Source organism: Mastomys coucha, unplaced genomic scaffold (assembly GCF_008632895.1).
Source record: "Mastomys coucha isolate ucsf_1 unplaced genomic scaffold, UCSF_Mcou_1 pScaffold20, whole genome shotgun sequence".
NCBI lineage: Eukaryota > Metazoa > Chordata > Mammalia > Rodentia > Muridae > Mastomys > Mastomys coucha.
This window is the reverse complement of record NW_022196903.1, coordinates 4,561,145-4,577,883: the sequence shown is the minus strand read 5'-3', so window position 1 is coordinate 4,577,883 and position 16,739 is coordinate 4,561,145. Positions and strand designations below refer to the sequence as shown.

Below are 16,739 nucleotides of genomic sequence, written 5' to 3'. Positions count from 1 at the left end.
GGTGGGTGGAAATAAAAGGCAGGAAAACTAAGAACTCACAAAGCAGCAAAGACCAGCAATAAGCAAATAAGAAACAAGAAGAAATTAGATTCAGATCTCTCTGTCTCTTTCTTTCTCCCTCTGTCTCTATCACCTGTCTATCTTCCTGTTTGTCTGTCTATCTCTTCCCTCTATCCTTCTTTCTCTCCTATCTAGTGATAGTGGTAAAACTGGGATGTGGGGGGTGGAGAAGAACCCACAAAATAACAAAGACAAGTATTAAAAATAATATTTTTTATTAAATATTTTAAAACATTTTAAAGAAATAGCTGTTGGAATTTGTGCCAAAACCCTGCACTTTCTAATGGACATGGGCAAGATTATTGATTCTCACACTTTTACAATCATGGATAACATTTATTGTACATTTCTTTTGTGACATATATAGTTCTTCCTATGCTCCTGCCAATATTGCCTCCTGAGGGACGATCTATTCTTATCACCATTATACAAATTAAGCTTCTAAGGTTCCAAGATTGTAAGCTATAATGGTTTCAGGCCCTTTGATTCAGAAAACATCAGCACCTAAAATGGGTAAGTCTGCATTTACCCATGATATGCTATTTACCCTCCTGTAGAAAAAGAAATGCTGAATTTCCTGAATATTTGACCTGAGACTTATGTGTTTCTCATTGACAATATAGAAATTATACCTGAGTCCATCTGGCTTTGAGAAACAGTTTGTTTCTCAAAGAAAAGAAACTGTTTCTCAAAGGGTATTTCTGCTTGTTTGTAATGCTCATGTGAAATCATAGGAAAGAAAAAATGAAAATGCTTGAAAAAAAAAGAGACCGTTCTAACTGTATTTGGTCTCTAATAGACCAAAACAGAAATTCTATACTTAAAACATTCACAAAGATTCTATGATAGTTTCTAGATGGGGCTTGTCTATGGCTTTGCATTTATGAATGGTCTCTCTCATGAACTACAATCACTGTTTGTTGTTCTGGGGTTGACTTTTCTTCATCAAAGGTCTCCTCACCCCAGAAAAGGTGGCCTAAGAACAAAAAGGAAAAAATAGCATGTGCTAAATCAGGAACAATGTGCCTCTGGCCCAGTTTCACCAATCATTGCTGCCATTAATACTTTCCACATGGAAACTAACTCCTGTTCTGCCCTGACGGCCCTTGTTGCCTTAGCAACAAAATACGGATATTTTTCAAAAGGAAGCCTTGGTTCAGAGGCCTCTCAGGCTCTCCCACTCACAAGGATAATAGTTCTCAGAAGAACATCCCAACAATCTTTTAAATTATTAGAAGTATAGTTACGGAAGTGTCCGAGAAGCCTTCTTCTGAGACTAAGCTGAACTTGTAACTCAAGAGAGACTGGAGCCCTATGAATCCAGAACCACGGACTTTCATAAGGCTGCTGTGGTTGGCCCAGGCTGGAACCACAGCCTGCTACCATCGGGTTTCTCTGCTAGTTAGTTACAATGGGTCAAGACTGGGAAGCCTTACAAGTTTGTTCAGTAATAACTCTGAACAAACTAGCACAGTGGATGATACAAAACTAAACAGGCCATTCTTGCCAGATCTCTTTTTCTGAGTTTTCTGAGGTTATTTCCAGTGGATATTTCTTCCTCAAATGTCACACAAATCTGTGCTTTCTAAGACTCTGCCAGAGGTGAAGGACTGCATTGTGGAATGTGTAGGAAGCTATCTGTGACACTCACAGCAGAGCTCTGGAGGCCAGAGCAGGTGACTCTCCCGCAAAAAAGTACCACAGGGCATTCCTCAAACGATTTACATTGTGCTATGAGTACTGTATGACATATGCTTTGTCTTCAGAAGCAACTCTCCTCCATATTCCACTTTGCACAGGATAGTCTCAATACTCATATACCCACAAATATCTAGGGTAGCCACAATATTTCCCAAAGGATTTTTTTCTTAGGGTTTTCTTCTTGCTCTTTAACTTTCAAGTCTAAGAAACATCCAGTACTCTTACATAAGAAACTTAGTCTTCATGTTCAGGTTAGCTTCTGAGATGCTAAGAAAACCAAGAAATCAGGAGTGGGCAGTGAGCAATGCAGGGAATGAAGTGACAGTTTGGAACAGCCAAAGATATTATTCTTCTAACATTATAAATGGTACAGGGTAGTGTAGTGTATATTAAAGAGTTCTTCATGCTTGGACAGTCTCCTCAAAGTGCTAAGAGGACATGACATGTATGACTTAGAGTCTTATGTTTTCTATAATATTTTAATATTTTTACCAAAGACACAGTAGTTTTAAAAATGAGTTAACTTTGGTTATTACTAAACACTTCATTTCCCTCAAAATTAGCTTTGTATCTCTAGTTTAACTTCCTAAACATGACAAATATTTACAGTTGTGGCTTAAAAAGAGAAAAATACAATAATAACAAAAACTTAAGAATTTTAGATTTCTCCTCAATCAAAAATGGTGTGTAGATTTATTTTAAGGTCTTCAACAACTCATTGATTTCAACTACTTACCAACTATGGTTTGTAACATGATGTATAAAATCATAATTTGGTATGTGATAAAGCTTATGTAGTATCTGCAGTTCCTAGTAAAAACAATCAGAAGGGTTTTAGGATTTACAATTCTCTAAGCACATCGGTGGTATTTTGGGCTTCATGGAAAGCAGTTTTAAACAGCACTTGAACATACACTGGTTTCAGCATTGTGCTTCCTGGCTCTCAGAGGGCTGAACAATCTGAGCAAGGTTGTGATCTTCATAGGAAGAAGCTCTTTATTATACTGGCCAGACCTCTGGAGCTCCCAGGGACTGGACAACCAACCAAAGAGCACACATGGAAGGACCCATGGCTCTGGTTGCATATGTGGCAGAGGATGGCTTTGTTGGACATAAGTGGGAGAAGTGGCCCTTGGGCCTGAGGGTGTTCGATGACCCAGTGTAGGGGAATGCCAGGGTGGGAAGGTGGGAGTGGGTGGGTGGCTGAGTGGGTATACTGGCTGGTTTTATGTGCCAACTTAACACAGGCTGGAGTTATCACAAAGAAGGGAGTTTCAGTTGGGGAAGTGCCTCCATGAAATCCAGCTGTGGGGCATTTTCTCAATTAGTGACCAAGGGGGTACGGCCCCTTGTGGGTGGTGCCATCCCTGGGCTGGAAGTCTTGGGTTCTATAAGAGAGCAGGCTGAGCAAGTCAGGAGAAGCAAGCCAGTAAGGAACATCCCTCCATGGCCTCTGCATCAGCTCCTGCTTCCTGACCTGCTTGAGTTCTAGTCCTGACTTCCTCTGGTGATCAACAGCAATGTGGAAGTAAGCCAAATAAACCCTTTCCTCCCCAACTTGCTTCATGGTCATGATGTTTTGTGCAGGAATAGAAACCCTGACTAAGACAGTGGGGGAGTACCCTCATAGAGGCAGGGGTAGGGGGAATGGAATGGGGGCTCCAGAGGTGAGACTTGGAAAGGGGATAACATTTAAAATGTAAATAAAGAAAATATCCAATAAAAGAAAAAAAATTGTTGAAAGAAGAATATAGCTGAACTTTGTGACGACTCTTTTGCCTTCAGAGATTGAGAAGTCTAATTGTTGCTTCTGTTCCAAGCCTAATTAAAGAGTAGGAATAGCAGTTCAGCAATTCCTGATGTGGAAAGTGCTTTGACTTGCATGAACATCTGCTCACAAGGACTTTAAGCAAGCTTAATAATTCATCTGACATGAGCCCACTGACAGTGACAACTTGAAAGGGTTGTTAGATAATGTAGGACTTCAGGCAATGACTTCAAGTCATATAATTTTCATGCTTAGATCTCTTGATCTATGGCTCCAGCTGCTGAGGTAGATTGTGTATGTATATGTGCATGTGTGTCTATGCAGTTAGAACCTGCCAACATAGGGTCTGGAGAGATGGCTCAGCGGTTAAGAGAACTGACTGCTCTTCCAGAGGTCCTGAGTTCAATTCCCAGCAACCACATGGTGGCTCACAACAATTTGTAATGGGATCTGATGCCCTCGTCTGGTGTGCATGAAGACAGTTACAGTGTACTCAGAAAAATAAATAAATCTTAAAAAAAAACCCAAAAACAAAAAGAAAAACAACAACAACAAAAGAACCTGCCCACACAGAAGCTCTCATGAGCCAAAGAACCAAAGCTGCTGACATTTCCCAGGATATAGCTGAGTGTAACTCATATTCCTAGTTAGATTGGGCATTAAATGGAACAGATTCCATTCCAGTCTTATGCTCACAGGAATGCCATAGTTTTTATAATTACAACAGTGTCATTAATTCAAGTACATTGCAATAGCAACTTTGCAGGGAGAAGTTAAGTTCATTCTTTTTTCTTTTTTTTTTTTTATTGTATATTTTCTTTATTTACATTTCAAATGTTATCCCTTTTTCCGGTTTCACTCCCTCCCTGGAAAGCCTCTATCCTATCCCCCTCCCTCTGCTTCTTTGATGGTGCTCCCCTACCCACCTACCCACTCACACCTCCCCACCCTGGTATTACCCTACACTGGGGCATCCAGCCTTCACAGGACCAAAGGCCTCTCCTCCCACTGATGCCAGACAAGGTCATCCTCTGCTACATATGCAGCTGGAGCCATAAGTCAATCCATGTGTACTCTTTGGTTAGTGGTTTAGTCCCTGGGAGCTCTGGGGGGACTGGTTGGTTGATATTGCTGTTCTTCCTATGGGGTTGCAAACCCTTTCAGCTCCTTCAGTCCTTTTCTCTAACTCCTCTATTGAGGACCCCATGCTCAGTCCAATGGTTGGCTGTGAGCATCCATCTCTGTATTTGTCAGGCTCTGGCAGAGCCTCTCAAGAGATAGCCACATCAGGCTCTTTTCAGCATGCACTTCTTGGCATCCGCAATAAAGTCTGCATTGGTGACTGTATATGGGATGGATCAGATGGGGCAGTGTCTAGATGGCCTTTCCTTCAGTCTCTGCTCCATACTTTGTCTCTGTATTTGCTCCTGTGAGTATTTTGTTCTCCCTTCTAAGAAGGACTGAAGCATCCACACTTTGGTCTTCCTTCTTCTTGAGCTTCATGTGGTCTGTGAATTGTATCTTGGGTATTCTGAGCTTTGGGGCTAGTATCCACTTATCAGTGAGTGCATATCATGAATATTCTTTTGTGACTATGTTACCTCACTCAGGATGATACTTTCTTTTTCTTTTTCTTTTTTCTTTTCTTTTCTCTCTTTCTTTCCTTCCTTCTTTCTTTCTTTCTTTCTTTCTTTCTTTCTTTCTTTCTTTCTTTTTTTTTTTTAACAGATCTTGCCTCGAGTTTATTTGTAAAAACAGCATAGGACACTGGTCATCTGCAAACAGTGTGTAAGTAGGTGTCTTCACACTGGCAGGAGCCTTTTCTATGGGGCCTTCACAGGGGCCTGGGCACCTTTGGGAGCCTGGGCTGGAGCTGAAGCCTGGGCCTTAGCTGGAGCCCCTGCCTTTGTTTGAACCTTGGGCTTTAGTTGGCAGAGCCTTTGACCCTTAGCCATGTAGCTTCGAATCTTCTTCCCAAGCTTGGGGTGAGCGATGAACGCCAGATGGCTGAGTTTGCGGCTGGGACCCTTTGGCATCTTGGGCTTGACAGCCTGAGGCTTCACCAGGGCCTTGATGGCCTCTGAGCATGCACTCACTGCCTTTGCGTTGTTGGCCTGCATCTTCTTCAGGCCTTTCTTCCTGTGCTTCATGGCAAAGCGCATATTCCTCAGGAACTTGGGGTCAACCCCCTTTAGAGATTCGTATCTTTGTGACCAGAGTTTCTTGATGCCATTTTTGTGCCGTTTGGGGGACTGGTTGTGTGTGGTGTGGTTCTTGGACTTGGCCATGTCTGCACGGCAACCTGGGGCTCCACAGTGCCTGGGACCGGAAGAGAGGATGATATTTTCTATATCCATCCATTTGCCTAAGAATTTCATGAAGTCATTATACTTTTTTCTTAAATTTTTTTATTATTTAAATGCATTTTATACATCGAACATATTAATAACATTGAGTATTTTGAGGATCAAATGATACATACAAAATTTGTTCAATTTTTATGTTCATATTCTTTCATACCCTAAAAATTTCATTAGTAACTATTTAATACTACTCATAACTGAGGATCCTATATCTAAAGTTGAATACTAAATTCTTTCAAAACATACAAAATATTCTTTGGGAGTTAAGCATAGTAAAAGAGCATAAAATATTAAAAATCAATCATTAAGAAATATATTCAAAAGTTCTTATATGATACCATGTGACATAGTGAGAGACTATTTAAAACACATTATATATCTGTGTACATTGTCTAACAATCAGTTTACTTAAAAAAGATTATCAGTATTCCTAGGAGAGAAATTATTTTATCAGTAAGTATATTTTAAAAATTTCAAAATAGCAAAAACTCTTTGAAGTTAAACATTATAAAAATGCTAATTTCAAGCACAGTGAGAAAATTATCAATAATACTTCCATGATGTTTTTAAGAATATGATTCTAATATTTTCAACTGTTAATATTCAACAAACAGAACAGTTATTTTAAGATATTTTTCATTGTTATGTCTCCCTTTTCATTTCTGATTTTATTAATTTGGATACTGTCTCTGTGCCCGCTAGTTAGTCTGGCTAAGGGTTTATCTATCTTGTTGATTTTCTCAAAGAACCAGCTCCTGTGTTTTTTTTTTTTTTTTTTTTTTTTTTTTTTTTTTTTGATTCTTTGTATAGTTCTTTTTGTTTCTACTTGGTTTGATTCTTTTCTGCCATCTGCTTCTCTTGGGTGTATTTGCTTCTTTTTCTTGAAGAGCTTTCAGGTGTGCTGTCAAGCTGCTAGTATAAGCTCTATTCAGTTTCACTTTGGAGGCAATTAGAGCTCTGAGTTTTCCTCTTACCACTGCTTTTATTGTGTCCCATAAGTTTTGGTATGACGTGTCTTCATTTTCATTAAATTCTAAAAAACCTTTAATTTCTTTATTTCTTTCTTGACCAAGTTGTGATTGAGTAGAGCGTTGTTCAGCTTCCGTGTGTGTGTGCTTTCTGTTGTTTTTGTTGGTATTTAAGACCATCCTTAGTCCTTGGTGATCTGATAGGGTGCATGGGATCATTTCAATCTTCTTGTACCTCTTGAGGCCTGTTTTGTGACCAATTATATGGTCAATTTTGGGGAAGGTACCATGAGGTTTCTTTATTGTTTCTAGTTCCATTTTTAGATCTTGGATTTTTTTTTTTCATTTCCTTCACTGATTTGATTGTGTTTTTCTGTAATTCTTTAAGGGATTTTTGTGTTTCCTCTTTAAGGGCTTCTAGTTGTTTACCTGTGTTCTCCTGTATTTCTTTGAGGGAGTTGTTTATGTCCTTCTTAAATTCCTCTATCACCACCATGAGAAGTGATTTTAGAACTGATTAGAAGTGATTTTCTTGCTTTTCTGGTGTGATGGTGTATCCAGAACTTGTATGGTGGGAGACTTGGGTTCTGATGATGACAAGTAACCTTGGTTTCTGTTGCTTATGTCCTTGTCCATGCCTCCTGCCATCTGATTATCTCTAGTGCTACCTGTCCTCACTATATCTGACTGGAGCATGTAGAGTGCTTGGGAGTTGATCTTTCTCTGGGTGTTGTGGGACTGGCTGTGGAGTTTGCCCCCAAGATCTGCTCAGGGCACCGACCCAGACCAGAAGGTGAAGTCATTGTTTTTAGTAGCTTAGTAGTAAGTATTACACTGTGTAAATGTACCACATATTCTATATCCATTCCTCTGTTGAAGGACATCTGGGTTCTTTCCAGCTTCTGGCTATTATAAATAAGGCTGCTATGAACGTAGTAGAGCATGTGTCCTTGTTATCGGTTGGAATATCTTTTGGATATATGCCCAGGAGTGGTATAGCTGAGTCCTCAGGTAATACTAAGTTTAATTTTCTGACAAATTGCCAGACTGATATCCAGATTGGTTGTATCAGCTTGCAATCCCACCAACAATGGAAAAGTGTTCCTCTTTCTCCATATTTTTGCCAACATCTGCTGTCACCTGAGTTTTTGATCCTAGCTATTCTGAATGGTATGAGGTGGAATCTCAGGGCTGTTTTGATTTGCATTTCCCTGATGACTAAGGATGTTGAACATTTCTTTAGGTACTTTTTGGCTATTCAATATTCCTCAGTTGAGAATTTAATGTTTAGCTCTGTTCCCCATTTTTAATAGGGTTATTTGATTTTCTGGAGTCTAACTTCTTGAGTTTTTTGTATATATTGGATATTAGCCCTCTATAAGATGTAGGATTGGTAAAAATCTTTTCCTAATCTGTTGGTTGCCATTTTGTCCTAATGACAATGTCCTTTGCCTTGCAGAACCTTTGCGATTTTATGAGGTCCCATTTGTCTATCTATTTGTTGATCTTAGAGTATACAAGGATAAGGCATTTTATTAAAGTTTTAAAGTATGCATAGCCTAATTAATTTGAACCATTAAGGAAAATTCATCATAATTCAACATGCTAACAATGCTATTTAACAGGTGCTATTATTTATACTTCAATTTTTAAAAATCTTTTTAGTGAATCCTGTACAAACCAAACAATATCTCCTCCTTCTAGCCTGCAAGAATATGGCTTAAAGAAACTTATCACACTGTCAGATATCCCCTTTTCACCAATTGGTGGTTTTGTTGCCACAGGAACAGAAGATGTCCAACTTCAATATTACATCAACTTACTTTGTGCAAGAGAAGCCAAAACTGTCCATTAGAGGCACAGTTCTAAAACTCTCTCCTGGATGGTTTCTAACAGTCTCAGTAAAAAGGACACACAATTCTCTAGCTTTTGTTGTGTGTGAGAGGGGCATAGCTTTGTGACCAGATAGCCTTTATATGAATGTCTTTTCTACTTGACCATCATAATCAAGCACTGACTGCTAAACTTACTGCAATATAGTAATACTGTGAATTACTTACAGTTTTCACCAGCTCTTGGTCCTTATGAAATGTTTTCTTTGAAAAACACAAATTGATAGATGTGTGGACTGTGGTTGAGTAGATGGCATTTTTAAATAGAAATTCGAAATAATGATGGTTCCACAGTCAATACAGTTTGAGTTTATATGTAAATTTACAGTATATAATCATAGTATTGTCAACTGTAATTTACACTAATTTTATCACTGATGCAGTGATATGTTGATGTTGTAGATTTTATGTACCTGAAATAGAAGGTAAGCTAATTTGTATAAGTTCTGTTTCCTCTTGGCTTACATCCTACCATGTTTGTCCTGTCTTCCTCTTATAGATCTTCAATTGTCAATATATTATAACTCTGACATTTGTACTTTTCACACTGTTACAAAAATCAAATGAGTTTTAAAATTCTTTAAGACTTAAAAGTATGTGACTTTATGAGGTGGTTGGATACAGCAGTTAAGGGCATCATTTCGGAAGCCCGACTGGGAAGCTATCAGCTGTCTTAGGTTTTATTAGCTGAGCAATTTGAGTTGCTAATTTGCTTCCCTGTGACTCAGCTTTGTCATCCATGTTCTGGGTTAATAAAAAATGTAAGGACCAGATGAATTAATATATGTAAAACATTCTACATAGCATCTGTACCAGAGTAGATCCTATGTGTGCTGGCAAGTTTTATCAAGCAACTGACCTTTTTGACAGTCTTCCTCACAGCATCCCAGAAGAAGTCTATACCACTATTTTTGTCTCAAAGTATTTAATCACACAAAACTTCCTCTGGAACAAGAGAAATGAGGACCTCCTATGGAGAACAACTCAAATAAAGATGATGAATATTGACTTCCCTATGCCCTCCTTCCTACATGGCCTTCTAAAACTAATGCTTTTCTTGACTTATCCTCTAAGTCTTTGCACAGACCCTTTACTGGGTTTCAGTTAAGGATGTAACCTGACCACATTTGAAACATTTTACTCATGGTTATCCTCTTCCATTTGAAAGCATGAGAACATCTGTCACAGAATCATTTGAGTTAGTGTCACTTCCATCTCAGAAATGACTCAAAGAAGTTGTCAAGCCATCTTTCCAACATTGAAAAAGGCCCACGGGATTGTTCATAACTGTATTGTGTTTTGATGAATTGGGCAGAACTTTCATTGTTTGTATCTTCAAGAAAGGAAGGGCTTGCTTTGCTTAAAGTGACTTAGGTACGTAAGTGTTCAGTTTTCTTTGCCTGAACTTTCCTAAAAATATAAACTTATTATACTTTTAGCTGAAAAAAAAACTGTTAATTTTGTCTGGGTGAATTTGAAGGAGAAACTATGGAATAGTCACTTGGCATTATTATTAAATAATATTCTATGTCTATAAACCAGGTAAGTAGCTCCAAGGGAGAATTTCCCCAGACCCTTAGCTTCTCCAAGATTTGACCAGGAATGCATGTAGTACCTGTTCCCTTCCTGGTCCCCAGTAAATGTTTGATGCTTGGGAAGTTGCATGAATAATGCAATTAGCTAAGCACTGAGAAATCAAAGGGGAACAAAATCACAGGTATCCTCTTCTCAGATTTAGTAATGGGGGATTTGGATCACACTAACACACTAGAAATTCAGGGTAACATAAAAAAATAGTACTCTTAATATTGCAGTGAATTTTATCTTATCAGATAATTCTCCTTTAGGCATAGGGCTTCAAATATGATCTGAAGGGTACATAGTAACAGGAGCCATAAGAACACTCAAGGTAGAAAGTGCAGTGTGGTCTAAGACCTTATGGCTGAAAGGAATAGGTCATGCACAAGGAACTGAATGAAGGCCACTGCTACTATAGTAAAGAGTTAATTGTGACAGGAGCAGGGAGAGGCTGCAGTGCCACTCTATGGAGCATCTTGCCTGGAGCCCTGCTTTACCATGATGACAAAAGAAAAGGCCTCAAAATTCTCTTTTCAGAATAAAATTAAAATGATGACATTTTCCTGGTAGCAATGGAGAAATCAAATTGGAGAGTCCTAGAATCATTGTAGGATGACTATTAACTATACTGTTGTGCTTTTAACAAAGGATATTAATCTTGCAGTATCATAGAGATGGATGAATTCAGGACAGATTTTAGAATCCATGCTGACAGTTGTCTATATTCATTTTATTTGACGGAAGAATGCCTCCTGAATTCTGCTTTGACACAAGAGGGATAGACTGTGGAGAGATTACATAGATAGGGAACACTAGAGGGTAGCCAGGTATAGAAGAGAAATGACCTTAGTAGGCCTTTAGAAATGGCTGAGTTTCCCTTACTTCTGTGAAGATGTTTTTGATAGGTTTCTATTGGTAGGTTAATATTGGTACTGTCCATGGTTCTGAATCAAGGCTCTGGCCTTTTTAATCTCTCCAAAAGAGGTTCTTGAGCACTTAGAATGTGTTTTATACAGTTGAAGTTTCTTCAAGCTTAAGGTACACATGACCTTCAAAAACAGCTCTGATATAATGAAAAACACAATCACTAGTATTTTAAAGTATTGATAATATCAAAATAATGTTTCAGTTACTAAGTAAAAGTATTATTAATTATAATTAATTTCTACTTGCCTCTTTAATGTAGCTGTTAGAAAATTCAAAATCATATCTGGGACTTGCTGTATAATTTCTACTGGGCACTTGTGCTCTGATGGGACCTATTGCCACCTTATTCCTTGAGCCCACCAGGCTTCATGCTGATGAAAGAACATCTCACATCATTCCCTGCTTTTTGACTTTTGTTGTGTTTATCTGCACTACAGTAGATAAGATCCTTACTTTGTTCATCTCTAATATCTCCGCTATTCTAATAAACTTTTCAAAATTCCTTGAGGCAGAATTAAACATTCCTTCCTAAGAGATGCACATGTTATTAACATAGATGCATCTCTATTCTAGCTGGTCCACAGGCTTGTATTTATATTTTTACTTGTTTCTCTCTGCAGACAGACAATGAGCTTTGGCAGAGTATAGATTTAATGTGAATCATGTCCCTCATTATATCAACTGATACTCGATTACAGGCATAGGTTGCTGTTCACCAGGATACTTTTTGAGCACCTGGCCTTGTAGCAGTTGGTCAACAAAGCCCAGTTGAATAATAATCAAATGGTTAAATATTAAACAGCTACAGTGTATGTTTGTATATAACTTGGGAAATTTTACAGAAAACATTTTAAAGCCTCTCCACAGCCCTATAAGGTACATACAACCATCATTTTGCATTTTGGCATCTCATAAAAGATCTAATATTGCAAATGAAAGAACTAAGTCTGCTGGACTAAATGGCTCCAAAGCCATTTATTTTCTATGTGATTCTGTGCATAATAAAATGTGGGCTCAAAGTACAGATTATCTTCCACTCTGAAATAAGGAGAAATCCTCTTTCCTAGGATTGCTTACAGAGTGAGCAGGATAATGTATATGAAGTGTCAAAACAATATTTATTAATAGTACATTTTATTTTACATTGGCTTCTTATCTATAGGCCCAGAGCATCAGTGGCATTTGTAATTTATGAGAAGGACCAGAATGAATGAATGAGTTGGACCTGACTTTCTCATTGCCCCACACAGGCTCGTACTTCTGTTTACATGGAGGGCATAAAATAAACCTCTCTGAGATGATGTATCTTAAACTAGTTCTCTCTGTCTCTCTGTCTCTCTGTCTCTCTGTCTCTCTGTCTCTCTGTCTCTCTCTCTCTCTCTCTTTTAGTAGTCCCAAATGTGTGTGTCACTTTTTCCTCACATGATGAGATTTTATTCATTTATAAACAAAAGTGAAATTTTTTTACAGTGAGTTATTCATTTATTTACTCATTCAATTATCTACATAGTCACGAACTCACCAAGCTACTTGTTCATCCAAGCATTTCTTGTTCAACAATCTAGTCATTCAACAATATAGCCCTCTATTCATATATCCATCCTCTTATCCATCTGTGAATCTATCATCCATTTTTATCCATCCTTTCACTCCAACTATTGATCCAACCATTCATCTCTTCATCTGTCCACACTTCTTCCATTCATTCTTCCACCCATCTATTAATCAATTACCCATTTATATATTCATTCACCTACCACTCATTTCCTTCCTCCCTTCATCTTTTTTCCCCATTCTTTGAACTATTTACTGAGAGCCATTAAGTGTTTCTCAATATGAAATGAAATATTTAGAGACCTGGAAAAATTCCAAATCTCTTTGGAGCAAAAGATTTTCTTCTGTCACCTTTGGAAGAGAAAGGTGGGGAAAAAGGTGGCAGGGTAGTTCAGAAAAACAGTAGTTCAGTTTCTCCTACTTTAGTTTTATACCATAATATTACACTTACAGAACTGGGTAAGGAAGTGGGAAGTGAACCAAAAATGATGGAAGATATCTTCATGATGCTTAGAGAGAAGATACCTAGTAAAGACATAGATGAAAGGCTCCTAAAGTTTCTTAGACCATGCAAACTGTAGGTAAACAAAGGTAATGGATGATTTTCCACATCTCTCTGGCAGTCAATTGAGCCAATGAATCTTGATTTAAGTATTAGCCACTAAGATGGATGGTTTTCTGTCTTGTTTTCAACATAATACCAAATGCACCTTTCTTCTAGTGAAGATGGGAACAGACAGGAAATAAGTGTTTGTCTAATGTTAACTGATCTGGAACAAACTTTCTTTTCATAGTTTCCCAAAAATATGATCTTTGTTTTTTTAAGTAGATAAAAATAAAAAACCAATATCACTAAACTTCTGTCTCTCAGGTCCACAGTGGTTAGCCATAGATATAGACCATAAATATAGGCACAAAGGCATACAAACATACCCCATATTCTTATTCATGTAATTATGTATACATGCATGTATCTATGTAAGACTGATATTATTATATAGATATCTTGAATTTCTATGTTTAGATCACCCTCCTGCCTCAGCCTCTCAAGTGCTGGAATTATATTAACATGTCCATATACCTAGCTCACCTCTCATCTTTTAACTTCCTCAAAATAACACAATATCCATGTGTTTACTAAGCATTATCAGCTCTCCTCAAAAAGAGAATACTTATTCTTACATCATCCATCATCTCATGCTTTTGTTCTATATTATAAAACTTATTCTTTGAGAAACCAGAAAACATATAGAAACAAATTTCTGAGCTGGAGAGATGGCTCAGTAGATAACAGGACTGGCTACTCTTCCACAAGACCTGGATTCAATTCTTAGTACCCACATAATAACTCAGAAATGTAGCTCCAGTTCAGGTGATCCAATGACTTCTTCTGAATGCTGTAGACACCATACATGCGTATGACACAGACATACTTGCTAATAAAACATTCATATACATAAAATTAAATTTTTAATAAAAAATAATCTAGTTTCTCCTAGAAAGCACCCTGAAAGTATGTTGGTGTGGCTCTTTCTAGACTATTCTCTACAAGAAATAATGTCTTTAAACAAAGATGAGACTTTGTCTTCCTCACATGCCCATGGGCCCCTCTTCACTGATGTTGGCATCCATCCAGCCCCTTCTCCAAGGCCACTTAGACCATGTGAAAATTAGGTCATGTATATCATTTCCTTGTTAAAAGTGTACCCTGAGGGGCCAGTTAGATGGTTCAGCAGAATAAAGGTGCTTTTTAATCCACTTTCCGAGACTCAATGATGACATAAATAAACTCTAGCAAATTGGTCTTTTGCCCCTACATCATTAGTATGACATTTAAGTGACCTCCATCTCTCTTTCATACAAACACAAACACACCAAATAAAAAATAAAATTTTAATGAGGGTCATTGAAGTACAGTCTTATTACAATGAAATCCAATGTCTAAAAATTGTTCTTACTTTGGGCTTGTACCACAGCAAGAACCAAGATTTTAAACTCTACTAAATACAAAACAAACAAAAAGACTTTATATATTTATGTTCATTTAAGAAAATACTAGTAGTGATGTATTATTTTGAAGTATACAGTTAATATGTTTGGAGTTATTTAAAATTTATATTGAGAAAAATATATTTTCACTATTGCTGTAGACGAGCACCTACATAAGACTGTTAAATTGATTATTGTTTTATATCAAACAACTTTTATAATACTTATTTTTATTGTTATAATATTTTATAAATTTTAAAGAATATGACAAAAAAAGGTATTGTAGGTATTCAAGGGGGAGTCTCTGGGAGGAGTGGGGGTACAAAAGGGAAACAAGAATGTGATTTAATTCTATTTACTTAAAATATGTTTTTAAATGTTAACAAATTCAGATAAATTAGAATCATGTAACTTTTCTCATCATAATGCAATAAAAGTTTAAAAAAAATAAAATTTTAAAAAGTGAACTCTAGGTTTGAGTCTTCAAGTCACCTAGACCATGTAACACCTCTGTGATGAAGTCCTAAGAGCAGAGTTTCTGGGTCATGAGGAGGAAGTCCAAATATTTAAAAGAAGTTTTTTCTTGGGGCCATCTGCTTGGGACATTGTTTTCCAGCCCTTTACTCTGAGGTAATGACTGTTTTCGACACTGAGATTTCCTGTGTGCAACAAAATGCTGGGTCCCGTTTACGTATCCAGACTGTCAGTCTATGCCTTTTTACTGGGGAATTGAGTCCATTGATGTTAAGAGATATTAAGGAATAGTGATTGTTGCTTCCTGCTATTTTTGTTGTTAGAAATGGAATTATGTTTGTGTGGCTATCTTCTTTTGGGTTTGAAGATTACTTCTTGCTTTTTCTGGTGTGTAGTTTCCCTCCTTATATTAACATTTTCCATCTATTATCCTTTGTAGGGCTGGATTTGTGGAAAAATATTGTGTAAATTTTGTTTTGTCATGGAATATCTTGTTTTCTCTGTCTATGGTAATTGAGAGTTTTGCTGGGTATAGTAGCCTGGGCTGGCATTTGTGTTCTCTTAGGGTCTGTATGAAATCTGCCCAGGATCTTCTGGCTTTCATAGTCTCTGGCAAGAAGTCTGGTGTAATTGTGATAGGTCTGCCTTTATATGTTACTTGATCTTTTTCCCTTACTACTTTTAAAATTCTTTCTTTGTTTTGTGCATTTGGTGTTTTGACTATTATGTGATGGGAGAAATTTCTTCTCTGGTCCAGTCTATTTGAAATTCTGTAGGCTTCTTGTATGTTTATGGGCATCTCATTATTTAGGTTAGGGAAGTTCTTTTCTATAATTTTGTTGAAAATATTTACTGTCCCTTTAAGTTGGAAATCTTCACTCTCTTCTATACCTATTATCCTTAGGTTTGGTCTCCCCACTGTGTCCTGGATTTCCTGGATGTTTTGGGTTAGGAACTTCTTGCATTTTGCTTTTTCTTTGACTGTTGTGTCAATGTTTTCTGTGGTATCTTCTGCCCCTGAGATTCTCTCTTCTCCCTTGTATTCTGTTGGTGATGCTTGCATGTATGACTCCTGATCTCTTTTTTTTTTTTTAGGTTTTTTATCTCCAGGGTTGTCTCCCTTTGTGATTTCTTTATTGTTCCTATTTCCATTTTTAGATGGATGGTTTTGTTCAATTCCTTCACCTGTTTGGTTGTGTTTTTCTGTAGTTCTTTAAGGGATTTTTATATTTTTCTGTTCCCTCTTTAAGGGCTTCTAGCTGTTTACCTGTGTTCTCTTGTTGTAACCCTCCTGCTTGACCCTGCCTGCCTCTCATAACCACACCTCTCTGCCCACCTCCTGCTATTTGCCAAGCCTTGCTCCTGGTTCCAGTTCCATCAGAAGTCCTGCCTGCCAGAGACCAAAAAAGCTGCTGATTGGGCCTTTATACTGACGGGCTTGGGGGAGGGGTTTTGCCTCACCTAT

General features: G+C 37.6%; 1 protein-coding gene and 1 pseudogene across 1 annotated transcript in view; one reads left to right on the top strand and one right to left on the bottom strand.

Moving 5' to 3' along the window:
• The window catches only part of Col28a1 (collagen type XXVIII alpha 1 chain), a 172,346-nt gene that overhangs the window by 33,142 nt on the left and 122,465 nt on the right, over window positions 1–16,739 (top strand). The gene's annotated exons all lie outside the window — the stretch shown is intronic.
• LOC116097992 lies at window positions 5,353–9,677 on the bottom strand (annotated as a pseudogene).